The following is a 14,506-nucleotide window of genomic DNA, read 5'->3' as shown; positions in this document are numbered from 1 at the left end:
CAGCAGGAAGACAGGCCATGTGTGGTGTTGTTGTAGTGGAGGTTGGTTCTCCTGCAGCAGGAAGACAGGCCATGTGTGATGTTGTTGTAGTGGAGGTTGGTTCTCCTGCAGCAGGAAGACCATGTGTGGTGTTGTTGTAGTGGAGGTTGGTTCTCCTGCAGCAGGAAGACCATGTGTGGTGTTGTTGTAGTGGAGGTTGGTTCTCCTGCAGCAGGAAGACCATGTGTGGTGTTGTTGTAGTGGAGGTTGGTTCTCCTGCAGCAGGAAGACAGGTGTTGTTGTAGTGGAGGTTGGTTCTCCTGCAGCAGGAAGACAGGCCATGTGTGGTGTTGTTGTAGTGGAGGTTGGTTCTCCTGCAGCAGGAAGACAGGTGTTGTTGTAGTGGAGGTTGGTTCTCCTGCAGCAGGAAGACAGGTGTTGTTGTAGTGGAGGTTGGTTCTCCTGCAGCAGGAAGACCATGTGTGGTGTTGTTGTAGTGGAGGTTGGTTCTCCTGCAGCAGGAAGACAGGCCATGTGTGGTGTTGTTGTAGTGGAGGTTGGTTCTCCTGCAGCAGGAAGACAGGTGTTGTTGTAGTGGAGGTTGGTTCTCCTGCAGCAGGAAGACCATGTGTGGTGTTGTTGTAGTGGAGGTTGGTTCTCCTGCAGCAGGAAGACAGGTGTTGTTTTAGTGGAGGTTGGTTCTCCTGCAGCAGGAGGACAGGTGTTGTTTTAGTGGAGGTTGGTTCTCCTGCAGCAGGAGGACAGGTGTTGTTGTAGTGGAGGTTGGTTCTCCTGCAGCAGGAGGACAGGTGTTGTTTTAGTGGAGGTTGGTTCTCCTGCAGCAGGAAGACAGGCCATGTGTGATGTTGTTGTAGTGGAGGTTGGTTCTCCTGCAGCAGGAAGACAGGTGTTGTTGTAGTGGAGGTTGGTTCTCCTGCAGCAGGAGGACAGGTGTTGTTGTAGTGGAGGTTGGTTCTCCTGCAGCAGGAGGACAGGTGTTGTTTTAGTGGAGGTTGGTTCTCCTGCAGCAGGAGGACAGGTGTTGTTTTAGTGGAGGTTGGTTCTCCTGCAGCAGGAGGACAGGTGTTGTTTTAGTGGAGGTTGGTTCTCCTGCAGCAGGAGGACAGGTGTTGTTTTAGTGGAGGTTGGTTCTCCTACAGCAGGAAGACAGGTGTTGTTGTAGTGGAGGTTGGTTCTCCTGCAGCAGGAGGACAGGTGTTGTTGTAGTGGAGGTTGGTTCTCCTGCAGCAGGAGGACAGGTGTTGTTTTAGTGGAGGTTGGTTCTCCTGCAGCAGGAGGACAGGTGTTGTTTTAGTGGAGGTTGGTTCTCCTGCAGCAGGAGGACAGGTGTTGTTGTAGTGGAGGTTGGTTCTCCTGCAGCAGGAAGACAGGCCATGTGTGATGCTAGAAGAGCTAATGTCCTGTAATTCCTGTCATAATGATGAATGATGGTTCACTTTATAGAAAGTTAATATAAATATGTTTGATATAAATATAAAGTTAATATAAAGTTAATATAAAGTTAACATAAATATAAAGTTAATATAAATATAAAGTTAATATAAATATAAAGTGAATATAAATATAAAGTGAATATAAATATAAAGTGAATATAAATATAAAGTGAATATAAATATAAGTTTGATATAAATATAAAGTTAATATAAATATACAGTTGATATAAATTAATCTGGCAACCTGTACCTGTGTTGCTCTGTCAGACAGGCAACATTGAACAACAGCTCAGTGAAACAGTTGTGAAAATCAACATGTTCCAGTTGCCCAGATCTCTCAGTGAAACAGTTGTGAAAATCAACATGTTCCAGCTGCCCAGATCTCTCAGTGAGACAGTTGTGAAAATCAACATGTTCCAGCTGCCCAGATCTCTCAGTGAGACAGTTGTGAAAATCAACATGTTCCAGCTGCCCAGATCTCTCAGTGAGACAGTTGTGAAAATCAACATGTTCCAGCTGCCCAGATCTCTCAGTGAGACAGTTGTGAAAATCAACATGTTCCAGCTGCCCAGATCTCTCAGTGAGACAGTTGTGAAAATCAACATGTTCCAGCTGCCCAGATCTCTCAGTGAGACAGTTGTGAAAATCAACATGTTCCAGCTGCCCAGATCTCTCAGTGAGATTGAGAAACACGTCACGATTGTGCTGCAACGTGGTTTAACCTGCTCGCTTCACACTGCCTGTTACTCAAAGAGCTTAGCTTTTAATATGATGAAAAATCACTGCTTGAAAGTCTCTTATTCTAACAGGGGCTTGCTTTGTGCTGTGGGGCTTGGCCTCAGGGCAAGGGGAGAGAGAGAATGTTTAACAGTTTATACGTGAGAGAGAGGTTCTGAAACACTTGTTTTTGCACTGAAAATGATGGCATCCATCCTGTTAGCGTTGTTTCTGAGGTTTCTGCCATATTAACTGTCATTATTTATTACATCCAGAATATAGAGGCTGTAAAGAGCCTCCCTGAGCCCTCCTTAGTCCATGGTTTACTAGGTGTGTATTTAATGATCTGCTGCTAGCAGGCAACAGAAATAAGCAGCTAGGACATCTACCACTGTCTCTGCTGTTTTAATGAATCGGACCGGGTCAGACATCTACCACTGTCTCTGCTGTTTTAATGAACCGGGTCAGACATCTACCACTGTCTCTGCTGTTTTAATGAATCGGACCGGGTCAGACATCTACCACTGTCTCTGCTGTTTTAATGAACCGGGTCAGACATCTACCACTGTCTCTGCTGTTTTAATGAACCGGGTCAGACATCTACCACTGTCTCTGCTGTTTTAATGAACCGGGTCAGACATCTACCACTGTCTCTGCTGTTTTAATGAACCGGGTCAGACATCTACCACTGTCTCTGCTGTTTTAATGAACCGGGTCAGACATCTACCACTGTCTCTGCTGTTTTAATGAACCGGGTCAGACATCTACCACTGTCTCTGCTGTTTTAATGAACCGGGTCGGACATCTACCACTGTCTCTGCTGTTTTAATGAATGGGACCGGGTCGGACATCTACCACTGTCTCTGCTGTTTTAATGAACCGGGTCAGACATCTACCACTGCCTCTGCTGTTTTAATGAACCGGGTCAGACATCTACCACTGTCTCTGCTGTTTTAATGAACCGGGTCAGACATCTACCACTGTCTCTGCTGTTTTAATGAACCGGGTCAGACATCTACCACTGTCTCTGCTGTTTTAATGAACCGGGTCAGACATCTACCACTGTCTCTGCTGTTTTAATGAACCGGGTCAGACATCTACCACTGTCTCTGCTGTTTTAATGAACCGGGTCAGACATCTACCACTGTCTCTGCTGTTTTAATGAACCGGGTCAGACATCTACCACTGTCTCTGCTGTTTTAATGAACCGGGTCAGACATCTACCACTGTCTCTGCTGTTTTAATGAACCGGGTCAGACATCTACCACTGTCTCTGCTGTTTTAATGAACCGGGTCAGACATCTACCACTGTCTCTGCTGTTTTAATGAATGGAACCGGGTCAGACATCTACCACTGTCTCTGCTGTTTTAATGAACCGGGTCAGACATCTACCACTGTCTCTGCTGTTTTAATGAACCGGGTCAGACATCTACCACTGTCTCTGCTGTTTTAATGAACCGGGTCAGACATCTACCACTGTCTCTGCTGTTTTAATGAACCGGGCCGGGTCGGACATCTACCACTGTCTCTGTTGTTTTAATGAACCGGGTCGGACATCTACCACTGTCTCTGCTGTTTTAATGAACCGGGTCGGACATCTACCACTGTCTCTGCTGTTTTAATGAACCGGATCAGACATCTACCACTGTCTCTGCTGTTTTAATGAACCGGGTCGGACATCTACCACTGTCTCTGCTGTTTTAATGAATGGAACCGGATCAGACATCTACCACTGTCTCTGCTGTTTTAATGAATGGAACCGGGTCAGACATCTACCACTGTCTCTGCTGTTTTAATGAACCGGGTCGGACATCTACCACTGTCTCTGCTGTTTTAATGAACCGGGTCAGACATCTACCACTGTCTCTGCTGTTTTAATGAACCGGGTCAGACATCTACCACTGTCTCTGCTGTTTTAATGAACCGGGTCAGACATCTACCACTGTCTCTGCTGTTTTAATGAACCGGGTCAGACATCTACCACTGTCTCTGCTGTTTTAATGAACCGGGTCAGACATCTACCACTGTCTCTGCTGTTTTAATGAACCGGGTCAGACATCTACCACTGTCTCTGCTGTTTTAATGAACCGGGTCAGACATCTACCACTGTCTCTGCTGTTTTAATGAACCGGGTCAGACATCTACCACTGTCTCTGCTGTTTTAATGAACCGGGTCAGACATCTACCACTGCCTCTGCTGTTTTAATGAACCGGGTCAGACATCTACCACTGTCTCTGCTGTTTTAATGAACCGGGTCAGACATCTACCACTGTCTCTGCTGTTTTAATGAACCGGGTCAGACATCTACCACTGTCTCTGTTGTTTTAATGAACCGGGTCAGACATCTACCACTGTCTCTGCTGTTTTAATGAATGGAACCGGGTCAGACATCTACCACTGTCTCTGCTGTTTTAATGAACCGGGTCAGACATATACCACTGTCTCTGCTGTTTTAATGAACCGGGTCAGACATCTACCACTGTCTCTGCTGTTTTAATGAACCGGGTCGGACATCTACCACTGTCTCTGCTGTTTTAATGAACCGGGCCGGGTCGGACATCTACCACTGTCTCTGCTGTTTTAATGAATGGAACCGGGTCAGACATCTACCACTGTCTCTGCTGTTTTAATGAACCGGGTCAGACATCTACCACTGTCTCTGCTGTTTTAATGAACCGGGTCAGACATCTACCACTGTCTCTGCTGTTTTAATGAACCGGGTCAGACATCTACCACTGTCTCTGCTGTTTTAATGAACCGGGTCAGACATCTACCACTGTCTCTGCTGTTTTAATGAACCGGGTCAGACATCTACCACTGTCTCTGCTGTTTTAATGAATGGAACCGGGTCAGACATCTACGTTTTGGGTTCTCATAAAACACCAGACACATCAATTAGTTGATTTTCCTGCAGCATCATTTTCTCTCCTCGTTCAAGAAGAAAGCAGTGGACTCTCTCCAACTCAGTATAAAAGGATGGTTGTTTGGTTAGAGGGGTTCAGAGTTCCCTAATCTCAACCTGTGAGCCAGCTCATGCAATAAGAGAAGAAGGAGAGGGAGAGGGAGAGGGAGGAGAGGAAGGAGTGGGGGAGGGAGGAGAGGGAGGAGAGGAAGGAGGGGGGAGGGAAGTGAGGAAGGAGAGGGAGAGGGAGGGAGGAGAGGGAGGAGAGGGAAAGAGGGAAAGGGATGGAGGAGTGGGAGAGGGCGGAGAGAGGAAGGAGAGGGGGAAGGAGGAGAGGAAGGAGAGGGGGAAGGAAGGAGGGGGAGGGAGGAAGGAGAGGGAGAGGGAGGGAGGAGAGGGAGGAGAGGGAGAGAGGAAAAGGGATGGAGGAGTGGGAGAGGGGCGGAGAGAGGAAGGAGAGGGGGAAGGAGGAGAGGAAGGAGAGGGGGAAGGAGAGGGGGAAGGAGGAGAGGAAGGAGTGAAGGAGAGGGGGAAGGAGGAGAGGAAGGAGTGAGGGAGTGAGGGAGGAGTGGGGGGAGGAGAGGGCGGGAGAGGTGGAGGAAGGAGAGGGAGAGAGGAGATAGGAAGGAGGAGAGGGAGGGAGGAGAGAGGAAGGAGAGGGGGGAAGGAGAGGGAGGGAGGAGAGAGGAAGGACAGGGGGAAGGAGGAGAGGAAGGACAGGGAGGGAGGAGAGAGGAAGGAGAGGGGCAGGGGTATGGTAGGATGGAGAGCCTAAGCTTTTCTGCTTTGTGGATTAGATGATGGAGGTCTCACAAGGCCTTGGCACACAGCAGGCTACCGGCTAAGGGTTCTGGCAGAAGGCTGAGAAGGCTGCTATGTCTGTTCCTGCTAAGAAGGCTTAGGCCTCTGGAGGAGGAGACCGCTTGTTAAACAAGGTCTGATAGGGCCTGAGGGCGAATGGGGTTCATTGGTTCATTTGATAGCCAAAATGATTCTCAAGCTGATCCATGTGTTTGTCCAAAAGCTTTGAAATGGTGGTATATTTCAACACTGGTTGTTTTCATGTGGCGTTGTAATGGTTGTCTCAATGTATTTCACGTAACCCTTGACAGTGTTCACACACCAAGCCACTGTACTGCTTATAGTGTCTATGAGCAGAGCATGAAGGTGGAACTCAAAATAGTAGTGGTTAAGCATTGCTAGAATATTCTACCTGTGTGTGTGTGTGTGTGTGTGTGTGTGTGTGTGTGTGTGTGTGTGTGTGTGTGTGTGTGTGTGTGTGTGTGTGTGTGTGTGTGTGTGTGTGTGTGTGTGTGTGTGTGTGTGTGTGTGTGTGTGTGTGTGTGTGTGTGTGTGTGTGTGTGTGTGTGTGTGTGTGAATCAGAGGCAGTGCTTTATTCCAATTATCTTTGTCCCAAATGGCACCCTATACCCTATGTAGTGCACTAATCCATATAGGGATCTTGTCAAAAGTAGTGCACTATGCAGGGAATAGGATGCCATTTTGGGACAGAACCATTGGCTGCTGCCTCTGGGCTAAGCTGCTTCTAAAACACTTGTTTGATGTCTCCTCACAGGTGTCCAGGACAGCCCCTGCTGTGTAGCCCTGTTTCTCAACTATTTCAAAAGGTCCTTTCTGTTGGTGTTGGACCACTAAGACTGAGTGGCATTCCTTATCTAGCTGGCATTCTGGGAGCTCGGCCAGACGGCCACAACTGGCTCAAACTACTTCTGAATTGTTTAGGTGTTTCGCTTTTTGTAAAGGTAAGAAACTAGTGGACAAGAAAGGCCCTGGTGTGTAGTAGTGCACTAGATAGGGAACAGGGTACCATTTGGGACAGAGACTAAAGGACTCGTTTACTGAGGGCTGAAGGAGGAAGTCTTTGACTCTCTGATATTTGACTATTTATATTTTAGATATGCAAATTGTGTGAAAGTTTAACATATGTTTTATGAGATAAGGACTAATATAAGTACTACTGATTTCATTATATACACGTGTCCAATGCTGTTTTCTATGCAACTGTTTATGATATTAATTTAGCATTTCTTCAGTTTTTTTTTTAGTAAACTGTGAGCAGGAATCAATCAAGTCAAAGTCCATATCCATATCAATACTGCTGAAAACTGAATCTCCTTTTCAGACGAACATTACAGACACTGACAATGTATAGAATATAACATTACAGACACTGACAATGTGTAGAATATAACATTACAGACACTGACAATGTGTAGAATATAACATTACAGACACTGACAATGTGTAGAATATAACATTACAGACACTGACAATGTGTAGAATATAACATCACAGACACTGACAATGTATAGAATATAACATTACAGACACTGACAATGTATAGAATATAACATCACAGACACTGACAATGTGTAGAATATAACATTACAGACACTGACAATGTATAGAATATAACATTACAGACACTGACAATGTCTAGAATATAACATTACAGACACTGACAATCTGTTCAGATGGGTTCTTGAGTGTGGAATACTAGCTCGGCTTTTTGTTCTCACATTTGAGTTAAAGACAGAACATTGACTACATGTGGTGAATTAATTAAGAAATAAGAAATATAAGCATAAATAAATAAACAGACTAACAACAACAGAATCTAGCAACAGTCCAGTTTGTTCTCCAGTCTGCATGACCTCTCATTACAGCTTGAGCATGATATATAGAATAGGATAATCATTCCAGGCATGTACTGACTAAAGACAAGGCTACTACTGCTGCCTCATACTGTCTGCTCTCTCTCTCTGTCTCTCTCTGTCTCTCTCTGTCTCTCTCTGTCTCTCTCTGTCTCTCTCTGTCTCTCTCTGTCTCTCTCTGTCTGTCTCTGTCTGTCTGTCTGTCTGTCTGTCTGTCTGTCTGTCTGTCTGTCTGTCTGTCTGTCTGTCTGTCTGTCTGTCTGTCTGTCTGTCTGTCTGTCTGTCTGTCTGTCTGTCTGTCTGTCTGTCTGTCTGTCTCTCTCTCTCTCTCTCTCTCTCTCTCTCTCTCTCTCTCTCTCTCTCTCTCTCTCTCTCTCTCTCTCTCTCTCTCTCTCAATTCAATTCAAGGGCCAAAGCAAGTGAGGTAGACAACATACAAAGTGAATATATAAAGTGAAAAACAACAAAAATTAACAGTAAACATTACACATACAAAAGTTTAAAAACAGTAAAGACATTACAAATGTCATATTATATATATATACAATGTACAAATAGTTAAAGGACACAAGATAAAATTAATAAGCATAAATATGGGTTGTATTTACAATGGTGTTTGTTCTTCACTGGTTGCCCTTTTCTCGTGGCAACAGGTCACAAATCTTGCTGCTGTGATGGCACACTGTGGAATTTCACCCAAAAGATATGGGAGTTTTTCAAAATTGGATTTGTTTTCGAATTCTTTGTGGATCTGTGTAATCTGGGGGAAATATGTATCTCTAATATGGTCATACATTGGGCAGGAGGTTAGGAAGTGCAGCTCAGTTTCCACCTCATTTTGTGGGCAGTGAGCACATAGCCTGTCTTCTCTTGAGAGCCATGTCTGTGTCATGTTTTGTCATATATTGTCTTGTCATTATGCTTTCCCTTCTGTTCGTTTCCCCCTGCTGGTCTTATTAGGTTCGTTCCCTTTTTCTATCCCTCTCTCTCCCCCTCCCTCTCTCTCCTCTCTCTATCGTTCCGTTCCTGCTCCCAGCTGTTCCTCATTCTCCTAACTCACTCATTTAGTCTTTTTACACCTGTTCCCTATTTTGTCTTCTGATTAGAGTCCCTATTTCTTCCCTTGTTTTCCGTTCCTGTCCTGTCGGATCCTTGTCTATTGTTCACCGTGCTGTGTCTGTGTATCGCCCTGTCGTGTCGTGTTTCCCTCAGATGCTGCGTGGTGAGCAGGTGTCTGAGTCTGCTAAGTTCAAGTGCCTTCCCGAGGCAACCTGCAGTTCAAGATCAAGTCTCCAGTCGGTTCTCGTCATTACGAGTGGAAATTGTTTTATTTGATTGTATTTTTACTTTACTGGATTAAAGACTCTGTTTTCGCCAAGTCGCTTTTGGGTCCTCATTCACCTGCATAACAGAAGGATCCGACCAAGAATGGACCCAGCGACTATGGATTCTCTCTACTCTACTCTCGAGTTCCAGGGAGCGATGCTCGGCAGACACGAGCAGGAATTGTCTGCTGCTCGGCATGCCGTTGAGACCCTGGCCGCTCAGGTCTCCGACCTCTCAGGACAGTATCAGAGTCTTCGTCTCGTGTCACCAGCTACTTCCGGTTCTTCCGAGCCTCCGGAACCTAGGGTTAATAACCCACCATGTTATTCTGGGCAGCCCACTGAGTGCCGCTCCTTTCTCACCCAGTGTGATATCGTGTTCTCTCTCCAACCCAACACATACTCAAGAGAGAGAGCTCGGATTGCCTACGTCATATCACTCCTTACTGGTCGGGCTCGGCAGTGGGGCACAGCTATCTGGGAGGCAAGCGCTGAGTGTACTAACAATTATCTGAACTTTAAAGAGGAGATGATAAGGGTTTTTGATCGCTCAGTTTTTGGGAAAGAAGCTTCCTGGTCCCTGTCTTCCTTATGTCAAGGTAATCGATCCATAACGGATTACTCTATAGAGTTTCGCACTCTTGCTGCCTCCAGTAACTGGAACGAGCAGGCGTTGCTCGCTCGTTTTCTGGAGGGACTCCACGCTAAGGTTAAGGATGAGATTCTCTCTCGGGAGGTTCCATCCAGCGTGGATTCTTTGATTGAACTCGCTATTCGCATTGAACGACGGGTAGATCTTCGTCACCGAGCTCATAGAAGAGAGCTCGCGTTAACTGTGTCTCCCCTCTCTCCGACACTACCGTCTTTCCCCACTGACTCAGGTGTTGAGCCCATGCAGCTGGGGGTATTCGCATCTCGACTAAGGAGAGGGAACGGAGAATCACCAACCGCCTCTGTCTCTATTGCGGTTCCGCTGGTCATTTTGTCATTTCATGTCCAGTTAAAGGCCAGAGCTCATCAGTAAGCGGAGGGCGACTGATAAGCGCTACTAGACGGTCCTCTCCGTCAAGTACATGTACTACTTTACCGGTCCATCTACGCTGGACCGGATCGGCAGCTTCCTGCAGTGCATTAATAGACTCTGGGGCAGAGGGCTGTTTTATGGACGAAGCCTGGGCGCGGGAACATGACATTCCTCTCAGACAGTTAGGGAGCCCACGGTCATGTTTGCCTTGGATGGTAGTCCTCTCCCCAGTATATTATATGAAACACTACCTTTAACCCTCACTGTATCTGGTAACCATAGTGAGACCATTTCTTTTTTGATTTTTTGTTCACCTTTTACACCTGTTGTTTTGGGTCATCCCTGGCTAGTGTGTCATAATCCTTCTTTTGATTGGTCTAGTAATTCTATCCTTTCCTGGAACGTTTCTTGTCATGTGACGTGTTTAATGTCTGCTATTTCTCCTGTTTGTTCTGTCCCCTCTTCTCAGGAGGAACCTGGTGATTTGACAGGAGTGCCGGAGGAATATCATGGTCTGCGCACGGTCTTCAGTCGGTCCAGAACCAACTCCCTTCCTCCTCACCGGTCGTATGATTGTTGTTCTGATCTCTTTAAGAAGCGTTTTGCATCCGCTCCTATCCTTGTTGCACCTGACGTCACTAAACAGTTTATTGTTGAGGTTGACGCGTCGGGGGTGGGCGTGGGAGCCATTCTGTCCCAGCGCTCCGATACTGACGATGGGGTCCACCCTTGTGCGTATTTTTCTCATCGCCTGTCGCCGTCGGAACGTAACTATGATGTGGCTAGCCGCGGGCTGCTCGCCATCCGTTTAGCCCTGGGCGAATGGCGACAGTGGTTGGAGGGGGCGACCGTTCCTTTTGTCGTTTGGACTGACCAAAAAACCTTGAGTACATCCGTTCTGCCAAACGACTGAATGCGCGTCATGCTCGTTGGGCGTTGTTTTTCGCTCGTTTCGAGTTCGTTATTTCTTATTGCCCGGGTACTAAGAACACCAAGCCTCATGCTTTATCCCGTCTCTTTAGTTCTGCTGTGGCTTCTACCGATCCCGAGGGGATCCTTCCTGTTGGGCGTGTTGTCGGGTTGACAGTCTGGGGAATTGAAAGACAGGTTAAGCAAGCACTCACGCACACTGCGTCGCCGCGCGCTTGTCCTAGTAACCTTCTTTTCGTTCCTGTTTCTACTCGTCTGGCTGTTCTTCAGTGGGCTCACTCTGCCAAGTTAGCTGGCCATCCCGGCGTTCGGGGTACGCTTGCTTCTATTCGCCAGCGGTTTTGGTGGCCTACTCAGGAGCGTGACACGCGCCGTTTCGTGGCTGCGTGTTCAGACTGCGCGCAGAAGAAGTCTGGTAATTTTTTTCTGCTTCTGCTCCTGGTCTTGCTGGGTCTCAGTCTGTTCCCTGCCATCGCATCTCTCCTGTTCTTGTTCCTGCCCTTGCTGTGTCTCAGTCTGTCCCTAGTTGTTACTCTCCTGGCCTGTTTGGTTCTGTTTGCTCTTAAGCTTTCAGTTCTCTACCCGTGTCTCATTTTTTTTTTAGAGTAGTACCCTAGTTTCCCTTTTTATCGTTTTCCGTTACGGTCCTGAGGAGAGGAGTTGGGTTCTTTCTCGGGACGTGCTGGACCGTTTGTGATCTATGATTTCCTCCGTTGCCGCCAGTGTTCCTCCTCGAGAGCGCCAGGAGGCGCTCGGTGAGTGGGGGTACTGTCATGTTTTGTCATATATTGTCTTGTCATTATGCTTTCCCTTCTGTTCGTTTCCCCCTGCTGGTCTTATTAGGTTCGTTCCCTTTTTCTATCCCTCTCTCTCCCCCTCCCTCTCTCTCCTCTCTCTATCGTTCCGTTCCTGCTCCCAGCTGTTCCTCATTCTCCTAACTCACTCATTTAGTCTTTTTACACCTGTTCCCTATTTTGTCTTCTGATTAGAGTCCCTATTTCTTCCCTTGTTTTCCGTTCCTGTCCTGTCGGATCCTTGTCTATTGTTCACCGTGCTGTGTCTGTGTATCGCCCTGTCGTGTCGTGTTTCCCTCAGATGCTGCGTGGTGAGCAGGTGTCTGAGTCTGCTAAGTTCAAGTGCCTTCCCGAGGCAACCTGCAGTTCAAGATCAAGTCTCCAGTCGGTTCTCGTCATTACGAGTGGAAATTGTTTTATTTGATTGTATTTTTACTTTACTGGATTAAAGACTCTGTTTTCGCCAAGTCGCTTTTGGGTCCTCATTCACCTGCATAACAGTCTGCCTACGGCGGCCTTTCTCAATAGCAAGGCTATGCTCACTGAGTCTGTACATAGTCAAAGCTTTCCTTAATTTTGGGTCAGTCACAGTGGTCAGGTATTCTGCCGCTGTGTACTCTCTGTGTAGGGCCAAATAGCATTCTAGTTTGCTCTGTTTTTTTGTTAATTCTTTCCAATGTGTTAAGTAATTATCTTTTTGTTTTCTCATGATTTGGTTGGGTCTAATTGTGCTGTTGTCCTGGGGCTCTGTAGGGTGTGTTTGTGTTTGTGAACAGAGCCCCAGGACCAGCTTGCTTAGGGGACTCTTCTCCAGGTTCATCTCTCTGTAGGTGATGGCTTTGTTATGGAAGGTTTGTGAATCGCTTCCTTTTAGGTGGTTGTAGAATTTAACGGCTCTTTTCTGGATTTTGATAATTAGTGGGTATCGGCCTAATTCTGCTCTGCATGCATTATTTGGTGTTTTACGTTGTCACGGAGGATATTTTTGCAGAATTCTGCGTGCAGAGTCTCAATTTGGTGTTTCTCCCATTTTGTGAAGTCTTGGTTGGTGAGCGGACCCCAGACCTCACAACCATAAAGGGCAATGGGCTCTATGACTGATTCAAGTATTTTTAGCCAAATCCTAATTGGTATGTTGAAATTTATGTTTCTTTTGATGGCATAGAATGCCCTTCTTGCCTTGTCTCTCAGATCGTTCACAGCTTTGTGGAAGTTACCTGTGGCGCTGATGTTTAGGCCAAGGTATGTATAGTTTTTTGTGTGCTCTAGGGCAACAGTGTCTAGATGGAATTTGTATTTGTGGTCCTGGTGACTGGACCTTTTTTGGAACACCATTATTTTGGTCTTACTGAGATTTACTGTCAGGGCCCAGATCTAGGTGCTGCTGTAGGCCCTCCTTGGTTGGTGACAGAAGCACCAGATCATCAGCAAACAGCAGACATTTGACTTCGGATTCTAGCAGGGGGAGGCCGGGTGCTGCAGACTTTTCTAGTGTCCGCGCCAATTCGTTGATATATATGTTGAAGAGGGTGGGGCTTAAGCTGCATCCCTGTCTAACCCCACGACCCTGTGTGAAGAAATGTGTGTTTTTTGCCAATTTTAACCGCACACTTGTTGTTTGTGTACATGGATTTTATAATGTCGTATGTTTTACCCCCAACACCACTTTCCATCAGTTTGTATAGCAGACCCTCATGCCAGATTGAGTCGAAGGCTTTTTTGAAATCAACAAAGCATGAGAAGACTTTGCCTTTGTTTTGGTTTGTTTGGTTGTCAATTAGGGTGTGCAGGGTGAATACATGGTCTGTTGTATGGTAATTTGGTAAAAAGCCAATTTGACATTTGCTCAGTACATTGTTTTCATTGAGGAAATGTACGAGTCTGCTGTTAATAATAATGCAGAGGATTTTCCCAAGGTTACTGTTGACACATATTCCACGGTAGTTATTGGGGTCAAATTTGTCTCCACTTTTGTGGATTGGGGTGATCAGTCCTTGGTTCCAAATATTGTGGAAGATGCCAGAGCTAAGTATGATGTTAAAGAGTTTTAGTATAGCCAATTGGAATTTGTTGTCTGTATATTTCATCATTTCATTGAGGATACCATCAACACCACAGGCCTTTTTGGTTTGGAGAGTTTTTATTTTGTCCTTTAACTCATTCAATGTAATTGGAGAATCCAGTGGGTTCTGGTAGTCTTTAATAGTTGATTCTAAGATCTGTATTTGATCATGTATATGTTTTTGCTCTTTGTTCTTTGTTATAGAACCAAAAAGATTGGAGAAGTGGTTTACCCATACAGTACAGTACATCTCCATTTTGGATAGATAATTCTTCGTGTTGTTGTTTGTTTAGTGTTTTCCAATTTTCCCAGAAGTGGTTAGAGTCTATGGATTCTTCAATTGCATTGAGCTGATTTCTGACATGCTGTTCCTTCTTTTTCCGTAGTGTATTTCTGTATTGTTTTAGTGATTCACCATAGTGAAGGCGTAGACTCAGGTTTTCCGGGTCTCTATGTTTTTGGTTGGACAGGTTTCTCAATTTCTTTCTTAGATTTTTGCATTCTTCATCAAACCATTTGTCATTATTGTTAATTTTCTTCGGTTTTCTATTTGAGATTTTTAGATTTGATAGGGAAGCTGAGAGGTCAAATATACTGTTAAGATTTTCTACTGCCAGGTTTACACCTTCACTATTACAGTG

The sequence above is a fragment of the Oncorhynchus gorbuscha genome, unplaced genomic scaffold, assembly GCF_021184085.1.
Source record: "Oncorhynchus gorbuscha isolate QuinsamMale2020 ecotype Even-year unplaced genomic scaffold, OgorEven_v1.0 Un_scaffold_662, whole genome shotgun sequence".
In the NCBI taxonomy this organism is placed as follows: Eukaryota; Metazoa; Chordata; class Actinopteri; order Salmoniformes; family Salmonidae; genus Oncorhynchus; species Oncorhynchus gorbuscha.
This window is presented reverse-complemented; position numbering follows the sequence as displayed.